The sequence below is a fragment of the Leptonychotes weddellii genome, chromosome 14, assembly GCF_054177405.1.
Source record: "Leptonychotes weddellii isolate Sample4059 chromosome 14, ASM5417740v2, whole genome shotgun sequence".
Classification (NCBI taxonomy): Eukaryota; Metazoa; Chordata; class Mammalia; order Carnivora; family Phocidae; genus Leptonychotes; species Leptonychotes weddellii.
In genome coordinates this window covers 5,947,036-5,956,331 of record NC_138382.1, presented here as the reverse complement: position 1 = coordinate 5,956,331, position 9,296 = coordinate 5,947,036, and the positions used below count along the sequence as shown (strand labels likewise).

The 9,296-nt window shown below is 42.2% G+C and overlaps 1 protein-coding gene across 6 annotated transcripts in view; it reads right to left on the bottom strand.

Annotated features, from left to right (window-relative positions):
• Nucleotides 1-9,296, bottom strand: part of GLIS3 (GLIS family zinc finger 3) — a 445,030-nt gene that overhangs the window by 374,852 nt on the left and 60,882 nt on the right. The window contains exon 1 of one of the 6 annotated variants that reach the window (XM_081802773.1): nucleotides 6,686-7,485. The exons of the other annotated variants lie outside the window; for them this stretch is intronic. The gene's annotated coding sequence lies outside the window, so the exon portion shown is untranslated. Of the gene's footprint in view, nucleotides 1-6,685; nucleotides 7,486-9,296 lie in introns of those variants that run through there. 6 annotated transcript variants of the gene reach the window in all.

Here is a 9,296-nt window from a genome sequence, read left to right as displayed (position 1 = left end):
CAAAGACACATATGTAGGGAAAAGAAGGGCCTTATGCACCCCAATGTTCATAGCAGCAATGTCCGCAATAGCCAGACTGTGGAAAGAGCCGAGATGCCCTTCAACAGATGAATGGATAAAGAAGATGTGGTCCATATATACAATGGAATATTACTCAGCCATCAGAAAGGATGAACACCCAACTTTTACATCAACATGGATGGGACTGGAGGAGATTATGCTAAGTGAAATAAGTCAAGCAGAGAAAGTCAATTATCATATGATTTCACTTATTTGTGGAACATAAGGAATAGCATGGAGGACATTAGAAGGAAGGGAAAAATGAAGGGGGGGGATATCGGAGGGAGAAATGAACCATGAGAGATTATGGACTCTGAGAAACAATCTGAGGGTTTGCGGAGGGGATGGGTTAGCCCGGTGATAGGTATTAAGGAGGTACGGCACATACTGCATGGAGCACTGGGTGTTATACAAAAACAATGAATCGTGGATCACCACACCAAAAACTAATGATGTATTGTATGGTGACTAACATAATAAAAATAAATAAAATAAAATAAAATAATACAGTTAATATAAAAAATATATACATATTGAAAGAGAGATATCAAAACTCAACATTTTTGAAGAGCAGAGAGACAATGATAAAGTAAAAATGAGGTAAAATGTTAAAATTTGGGGCATCCAGGTGAAGGGTATATGGGAATCCTTTGCATTAATCTTATAACTTTCCTGTAAGTTCCAAAGTGTTTAAAATTTTCAAAGTTAACCAAAATGTATAGGTAACAAGTGAAAAATAAAATATATTAATTTTTATTTGGTATTTTCTTGGAACCCTAAAACATGTGCAAAATACATGTTATAATACAGGGTCCATGAACTAGCTGGAAAAAAAATCTTCTCCTGTTCTCCTCAGATGAGTGGAAATATAAAGATCAATTAGTGAGGTAAGAAAGAGGCTTTCAAATTTCTCTAGAGTTAATTCAGGTCCCTGACCTGATTTTTTTCCCACAACTCTCCTTTGATATCAAAAAATGTCTGAAGACAAAGAACTACCCATGCACAGAATGGAAAATCTAATTCTTGCCTTCAGCTAACATGTGACCATACCATGAGAGGAAGGGGCAAAGATAACATATGGAAATACCAAGGGGCAGAAACAGTTGAGAAAAGCACTGCATGAACTGAGGATGAAGGAAAAAAAGAGAGGCCAGGGCAGACGTGATGATAGGAATCAGACAATGTGAAAAGGCAGCATCATCCGTCCTTAAGCAAGAAGTCGTCCCAGGGCTGGGAACCATCTCTAAGAGCTCTTGAAAGGGACCCGAGGTCATCCAGGCAAATTTCCCGCTGTAAAAGAGAAGGGAATTGATCACCAGAGCTGGGCCATGGCTTGTCTTCAGTCTGACAAAACCAGACAAAAACCCAGAGTTTCTCAGGCCACCACATCTCCCTCTTCTGTGCAAAACAGTTCTTTTGAGACACAGGGGAGCCATCTGCATGTGAGTCCAACAGGACTTTATGCCATGTATGCAGGAGTCCAGTCTCTATCCTGCATACGGCTCTGCGGGAAACATCAGGACCAGAGCAGCTGCCCATGGACAGAATCAGAAAGGGAAGGAGGAAGAAGCTACTTTGGCTCTTGGGAGGATGGAATGAGAACTTTGCCAGAGGCCCTAAAGGACCCTCCAGATGTCTTTGGCTCATGCTGCCAGGGACACCTTCGGGGCTCCTCTCTCACCCCCGCCCCCTTTCCTCCGCCCGGAGTCGGTGAGACAACGTATGTAATATCACTTTACAAGCTCTAAGCTTTCTGCTCACATAACCCGTGATGGACCACAGCTTCTCTAGACCCTGTAGCAAAAGTATATCCTCCTTCTCTCTCTTCTCCCATTGCCACTCCCACAGTAAATACTATTCCATCTACCCAGCTTCTCCCACCACCCACAGATCTAAAAGACGACCTCTCTCTGCATCAGACTCCCCATGACTCACTCCTTCTGGAAAGCCATACACTGACTCACCTTAGGACCTAGCAAATGGACACACAGAGATGAGTTGCTTAAGACAGGCCCAGCCTTTCCCCTTGTTCTCAACCTTTTCTTTTGTGAGCCACTTCATACTCATCACCTACAGCAAACAGAAAGAGCCGCAGCCAAGACTTTGCTTAACCCCACAGCACTGCAGCTGGCCCAATGTTTCGAGTCACATTGTCGCGATCTAATGTCAAGTGCTTGCACAGACCACGAATTCAGTAGGCAAGTTCTGAGATGCAAGGGTCAAAGAACAGTAGTACTTGAAGGAAAAAAAAAAAGAAAAAAGGACAAAAGGCATCACCCAAACCATGTCTGGGCAGTACCAAGTCCAGGGGAATGTTATACTTTAACTATGTGCTAGCAATTTGAGTTTAAAAAAAAAAAAATGGAGTATATGTTTTGTATCTTAACACATTGGCTTAGCAAGTGCATATGTTTGAAATAAAAGACATCAAATTCATTTTGCTGTCAGTAAGATGGAAAAGATGCAGTGTTCCATTTCTTGGGCCAACATGTTCTTTCACAAGGCTATATCGAGCAGAAAGGGAATAATAGATTGTGCTCCACTCTGTTTATCTCAGTAGCCTTCAGGTTTTTACTCCTTTAACTGCCTTTCCTTAGAAAATTAGGGGAAAAACACTTTTTAGGTAGGCTGGGGTTTTTTTTTAAAGACAGAGAAAGATTACTTTTAAAGTACTTACATCTCCCACACCTCCACTTTGCAAGAGGAATTCTTTTAAGATTGATGAAGTTGTTTTGAGATAATCTGGCCCCAATTTTTAATTCTACAAATGAGGAAGCAAAAAGACAGATCGAGGAGAAATTTACATCTGCATGCCTCTTCCTCCTCTCCGCCCCTGCCTATCCCCACACATCTCGAAGCTGGAGAAAACGCAAGGCTCAGGCTCCTACTTTGTGACTTTGGTAAAGTCATTCAACCTTGTTTGGGAGACAAATACGACAGATGACTTCTTAATATCACTGCTTCCGGTATTTACTGCCCATGACTCACTACCCCTAGGTCAAAAGGTTGTAAATATGCCTCTCTCAGTGACACAAGCAAATTGCCTCACAAACTGACTAGAAACAGTCAAGTTTCTCTAAAATCCTCAAGCCCACTGACTGATCCTCTGGGAGACCCACCTTTATTTTCTCTAGAACCTGGGCCCCCTGTATTCCCATGGTTGATCTCATGGTTCCTTGATGAAAGAAGTTTGTTTTAATCAGCCTCTAAATCACCCACAGGAACCTCTTGAACAATTGCTACGCACATCAGAACTTTCCATGAATATGAGAGCAAAGAAGTTCACTAAAGAAGCCAACCTAAAACTCCCTTAGGCTTTTAGCCAATATATTTAAGCTCCACCTATGTTCTGAAATTAAGATCTGGGGTTTTATTTTAATTTGCTTAAAATATCAATGCCTTTCTACATTTTCCGGTTATGTCTTTGACAATTGTGCTAAGGATGCTTTATGAGGATGGGCATTCCAGGCACTATATTTGCAAATTTCGGAAACTTTACATATCGAGACCTGTTCTCTATAAATTTCTGATCCACTTTGTCAGGCTTATCAGTAACCTTCCACAGTGGAAACGAAACAAAACAAAACAAGCAATATAGGGAGATGCCATCAAATCCAATAGCTTCTACACTTCTACAACCAACAGCCAGAAAAAAACCCACCACAGTAAACTGCTAAACTCACAATTTCAAATATTGAAAGTGCCAAACGGTATTTTTATTGAGACAAGGAAAGCTCCCACAGTCACACAGAATGGGCTCGGAGCAAACTATTTTCACTTGGAGCTCCTTGTGCTGACACAAAGCACAGGTAACCCCGAGCCGACACTCAGCCCCGTGCAGGTCACGGATCCCCATAGCCTGTAAGACAGGAGGGGCAGCAAGGTGTTCTCAGAGGTTATTTCTAGGCCTAACACACATTGAATCATGATTAAAACCAAGTAACTAAAAGCTTGCTAACAATGAACTTGTTAATTTCTCACCTGGCGGTCACACTTATAACAATTTCAAAAAAGGCAGGAATGCTTAATCATCAAGATGTTCTGTAGGATGTTGGTCATCATGCACCGTCCTCTTTATTAGGGCCCTGGGAAAATCACTGTCTCGTGTCTCATTATTAGAAGTAGCCCTGCTTCACTATTTGGCCTCACGGGCACCATGATTCACATGGCTGGTTATAGTGCCCTCATAGCCCTGGCTGCAGGAAAACTCCGAACCAACTCTCTGACTCACCCTCACAAGTAGTCCAGAGCCTCACGAGGTGCTTTTTGGGTCCTAACTTAACCCTTTGCTTCATCCCACTTCCCTGTCTCCCCATTTCCTCACAACTTTTTTTTCTTCTTTTTCTGTGGTTGGTATCTTTGAAAGCTGCCTTTAACCATTTTTGGAACAAAGGAGGTTATTTCAAGCTATTTTTATTTACTGATGTCAATGTCGAGCAGCAACATCGTTCCTTCAGTGACTTGCATTTTTCAAACACTGAACACTGTCACTATACCAACACATAAAAGCATCCAAGCACCCATTTAATGTTCTCTTACACGTAACTGTATGCCAAGATTTAGATCACAATTGTCACTCTGAGTTTCATTATCATTATGACAGTATTTTTAAACCCTTACATTTACATAGATCTTCATAGCATTTTTCTAGTGAGCCGTCACATTCAGCTCCTGTGATTTTCTGAACAACCACAAGAGGTAGGACTATCTTCATGTTTACAGATGACAAAGACAGACTCAGAGAGGTTAAAGCAACGCGCCCACATGGACATGGTTAATCAGTTAATAAAGCAAGACCACAAGGGTTTTTTCCTCCACGTCTAGCATTTTTCCCCATAACTACAAAATTCTGTCTCTTATATGGTTGACTGTGAAATTCTGTCCCGGGATATGTGACTCAGACATTTTACTTAGCTGGTTTTCTAAGCAGTATCAGCCTGCTAGTCAAAATCACATCAATTACTCTTTGGTAATGGAACCTGGGCATGATGAAAATGAGGCAGCCAAGACTCTGGAAAATTTCTTAACCATTAGAAAATGCATGAGTAATTTATTTCCTCCATTGGAATTCAGTGATGGCATTAAGAAAACTCATTCCTGCAACCTAGCAGGGAGCATGAATGCTTTAATGTGGTCGGCTAAAGCAGTCACACCGAGTAAAACTCCCTCTTGAGTCACTAGAACTAGTAGTGCCATTTAGTAGTAGAAGATGAGATCTAGACAAGGCCGGCTGGAGAGAAGAGCTAACTAACTGCTTCTTGATGATGAGCTCACACTACTTCAACCACATCTAAGGGAAAGAATCATGAAGTTCAAATCATATTAATTTCCAAGTCACTGACATTGCTAATGTATGAGAGGGTGAATTGTTGACAACTTGAACTCCTGGGACCTGGAATAAACCGGAGTCTATTCATCCTACGAGTCATCAATTTGGGAAGTAAGGGAACACTGCATATGCAATTTCTCTGAGTTTTAATTTCTGCAGGGGAAATGAGGAAGGAGAAGGTCACACATTTTTAAACTCAACATTCTATGACTGCATGAATAACTCTTAGCGCCACCTACCTGAAATATTATCGTTTTAACAATCAGCCAGGATTTTAAAATATACTTTTATAATGTGTGCGTAATGGGTAATGTTCCAGCACATTTAAATCATTACTCAGGAATCTGACTATTTTCCTTTAATCAACTTCAAACATATACGGGTTTGAATTACTAATTCCTGCCTATGAGACAATGTATCCATATATGTGTCTTTTCTCAACAGATCATGCATTAGATGCTCAAGTTAATTCTGCTTTCCAACATCTTGACAGTAAGAAGGAACAAAAGTAAGTTGGTCTCTTACTTGTTTGTTTTTTATTTACATAGAGCATGAATTATCCCCAACTAATCTATACAATTCTATGGAGGCAGGACCCTGTATGTGTTTTTAACAGCTGCATGCTCAGTGTTTTGCATGGAGTCATTAGAATAAATATTTGTTGAATACATTTAAAAATTACCAACGGAGACCACTTACCAAACTCAAACGGCAATAGCAGCTCTTCCCTAGAGAAGGTTAAAGGGTGCTGTGCCTAGGCTCAAACTCTATTGCAACCAGCCTGTGGCTAAGGGCAAGTGCACGGTAAGCCAGAGCTAGGCAAGAAGAAGAGAACTCTACAGGTTCCTGCTTTTTTCTGAAACAGAACTTTATAGCATTACATCAAAGTGTGGAGTTAGCGAGGTGTGAAGGGGAGAGCCAAGTTGAAATCTGGATGTTCCTTATCTGTATAACGTTAGGCGAGTTACTTAACTTTCCTGAACCTTGATTTCCTCCACCACAAAATGGGACAGGAATGACAGTATTGACCTCATAGAGTTGTTGGTAAGGACTAAAAAGACAACGCATGCAAAGTGTCTAACTTATTGTAAGACCTCAATAAGTGGTGGCTATTATTATTAATTGGTTTGAAGTAAATTCCTAGAGTATTAACCCACCCAGTTTTAAAGGGAATCAGAATTACTCATCCCTAAGAGGAGCATAGCTGATCTTGGACAGACAGACACACACACACACACACACACACATCTAGTGAGCATAAGCATTAAGAGCATCCTTGGAAGAAAAAAGTCCTACCATGCTAGTAGGAAGCCTGGTGCAGGGAGCAGTCTGCAGAGGCCAACACAGCAGTCTGTCTCTTGGCTTTGCTGATGGGGAGAGGTGTGGAAGGAAGCAGTGAGCTCGGCCACCGCTGGAAACCTCACCAAGCACTTCTTTCTCCTCCTCCCTCATCTTGGGTATTCCTCTCCAGGCAGGTGGTCCTTCCTGCTCCCCGAAAGATAGGGCTGAGTTTGCCAGACTCCCAAAGATGGTTCTGGGTCATGTTATAGATTACAAAGAAAAAAGCAGTAAGCTGGGCCCACATAACAATAGTCTTAAATGGAAAGACAGGAAGAACTACTGAAGGTTTTAAAACAGGATTTGTGAAGGAGGCAGCGACTCCTGCATTGTACTGGCCTCCCTGTCCTAACACAATGGCAAACATGGGGCAGCTGAGCCCAAAGCTCTGGGCACAGACAACATTCATGATTCTAAATGTGTGTTCTGCTGTTCCCATGTGAGTATCACACTACGGACTGAAAGAGCAACTTGAACAAGCCACTGAAAAGCCTGAATACTATCTGAAAAACCCGTATCTCTAGGAGTCAATACTGATTTGCAGAAGACAAAGGGAGATTCAGGAACTCTGGAATTTCTAAAGCCTGGGCATAATGTCCCCCAGCAAGCCTATCTAGGATCTACGAGATCAAAAGGTTCTAGGAAGACAGAAACCCACAGGTGTCACCATGGGATGAAACCAAAGCCTGATCCTAGGTGAAGGCTAAGCAGTTCTGAATTCCCTTCAGAAAGGAAAAAAAAAAAAAAAAAGGAGAGGCCATGCTGATCCGAAACCCATGCTGTTAGGGTTCCCAGAGCCTCCCTTCATTTCTTCAAGGGTTGCCCATGGACCCCAGGGATATGGGCAAAGGGACAGTGATGCCAGAAGGGGTGTGGGTTGGATCACAGAGCTTGTCACAATCAGTACATGTTTAATTTAGAAAACCTTATAGGACCCCTCTATCAATTTTGTATCCTCAAGCCAGGAGGATTATTCTTCCTATTCTTAACAAGAACAGAAGGGGAGTGGGCAGGAGGATCACACAGTTACAAAGTGACCAAAGCCTTCTATTGCCAGGGAACAGAAATAAAGAACATTTTCAGAAAGACAAAAGGCTGAATTAGGGGGCGCCTGGGTGGCTCAGTCGTTAAACATCTGCCTTCGGCTCAGGTCATGATCCCAGGGTCCCGGGATCGAGCCCCGCATCGGGCTGCCTGCTCCGCAGGGAGTCTGCTTCTCCCTCTCCCACTCCCCCTGCTTGTGTTCCCTCTCTCGCTGTCTCTCTCTCTGTCAAATAAATAAATAAAAATCTTTAAAAAAAAAAAAAAAAGGCTGAATTAGAAATTGGTGGAGAGAAGTCTAAGGAGGCAATGAAAAGAAAAAAGGGGGGGGGCTTCTCCCTGGGGAATTATGATAGAAATTTAATTTTTAAGTGCTGTGTTTTAAATGCTGATGGGACATTCTAGGCATGGCTGACAGGGCACAAGGGGTAGCAGGAGGGGCTGAGACAGTCCAGAAAATTCAGATGGGACACGGTAAGCAATGAGCATACACGACTCCTGGGCGCAATGATGATTTCTCATGTGTGTGGCCAAATTTCCATCAAAATAAACCTGAAAACAATTTACCTGCATAATTAGTGAAATCAAACGTGTTAACTAAATGTCTGCTCTCACTAGATGACTGCCACCAACAGGGGCGGGGGCGGGGGAGGGGACACACCCTGGGTACCCTTCTGCAAAGTGCTTCTGAATCCCCTGCGTACCTATGCCTACTTGCGCAAGCCTCTCGGCCTTCAGGTAAACACATCTTTGTTCTTAATCATCTGTGAACACAACGATATGAAATGAAAAATGCTCAAAATAATGATGCTTCACATCTACATACAGCCCAAATCCAGAAATTGCTGGTGCCACCTATTGTTGAAAACACAGAACTGAAAGGCTCCTTGAAAACTGATGACCAGACACAGAAGCTCTGCTCTGTTATCGACTCCAGTGTAAAGTTCAAAATCCACCAGCCGAGAGAGCCAAATAAAGAAAGTCCAGGTTACTTGAAAATAAAACAAACCTGCAGTGGACATTAACAGCTCCTACGTAATGCCTTGTTCAGGACAAGAAGATTTTAGCGATAGTTAAGTGTTAAAGTAAAAAACATCCTCAGATAGCTTTATATATATATCTGATAGAGGATGAGCTCCAAAGCAAGCCAGTAGGTGTAAAGACACAACTCAGAACGGTGTGTGTAACATGCGACCGTTTAATTTTACAGGAAAGGAACATGCATGTGCGTGCCTGGGTCACCCGAGCACAGCTGCGCTAGAGAGGTGGTCTCTGAAGACCTGCGGGAGTGAGGCCGAGCTGGGCAAAGTCATGCTTTTACTGAACATGCCTTGTGTGGAAATTTTACCTTGTATACATATTAACTCTTCAAGGGATTTTTTTAAAAACAACTGAAAAGAAGCAAACGATACTTGTGAAAACAACAACTGATATTAAAAGCTATTGTATGTAAAGAGGGCATTTCAAGAGATCTAACCCAGGGAGGTTACCTCGACCAGTCCCCAGACTCAAGGATCTGAGCAGAAGA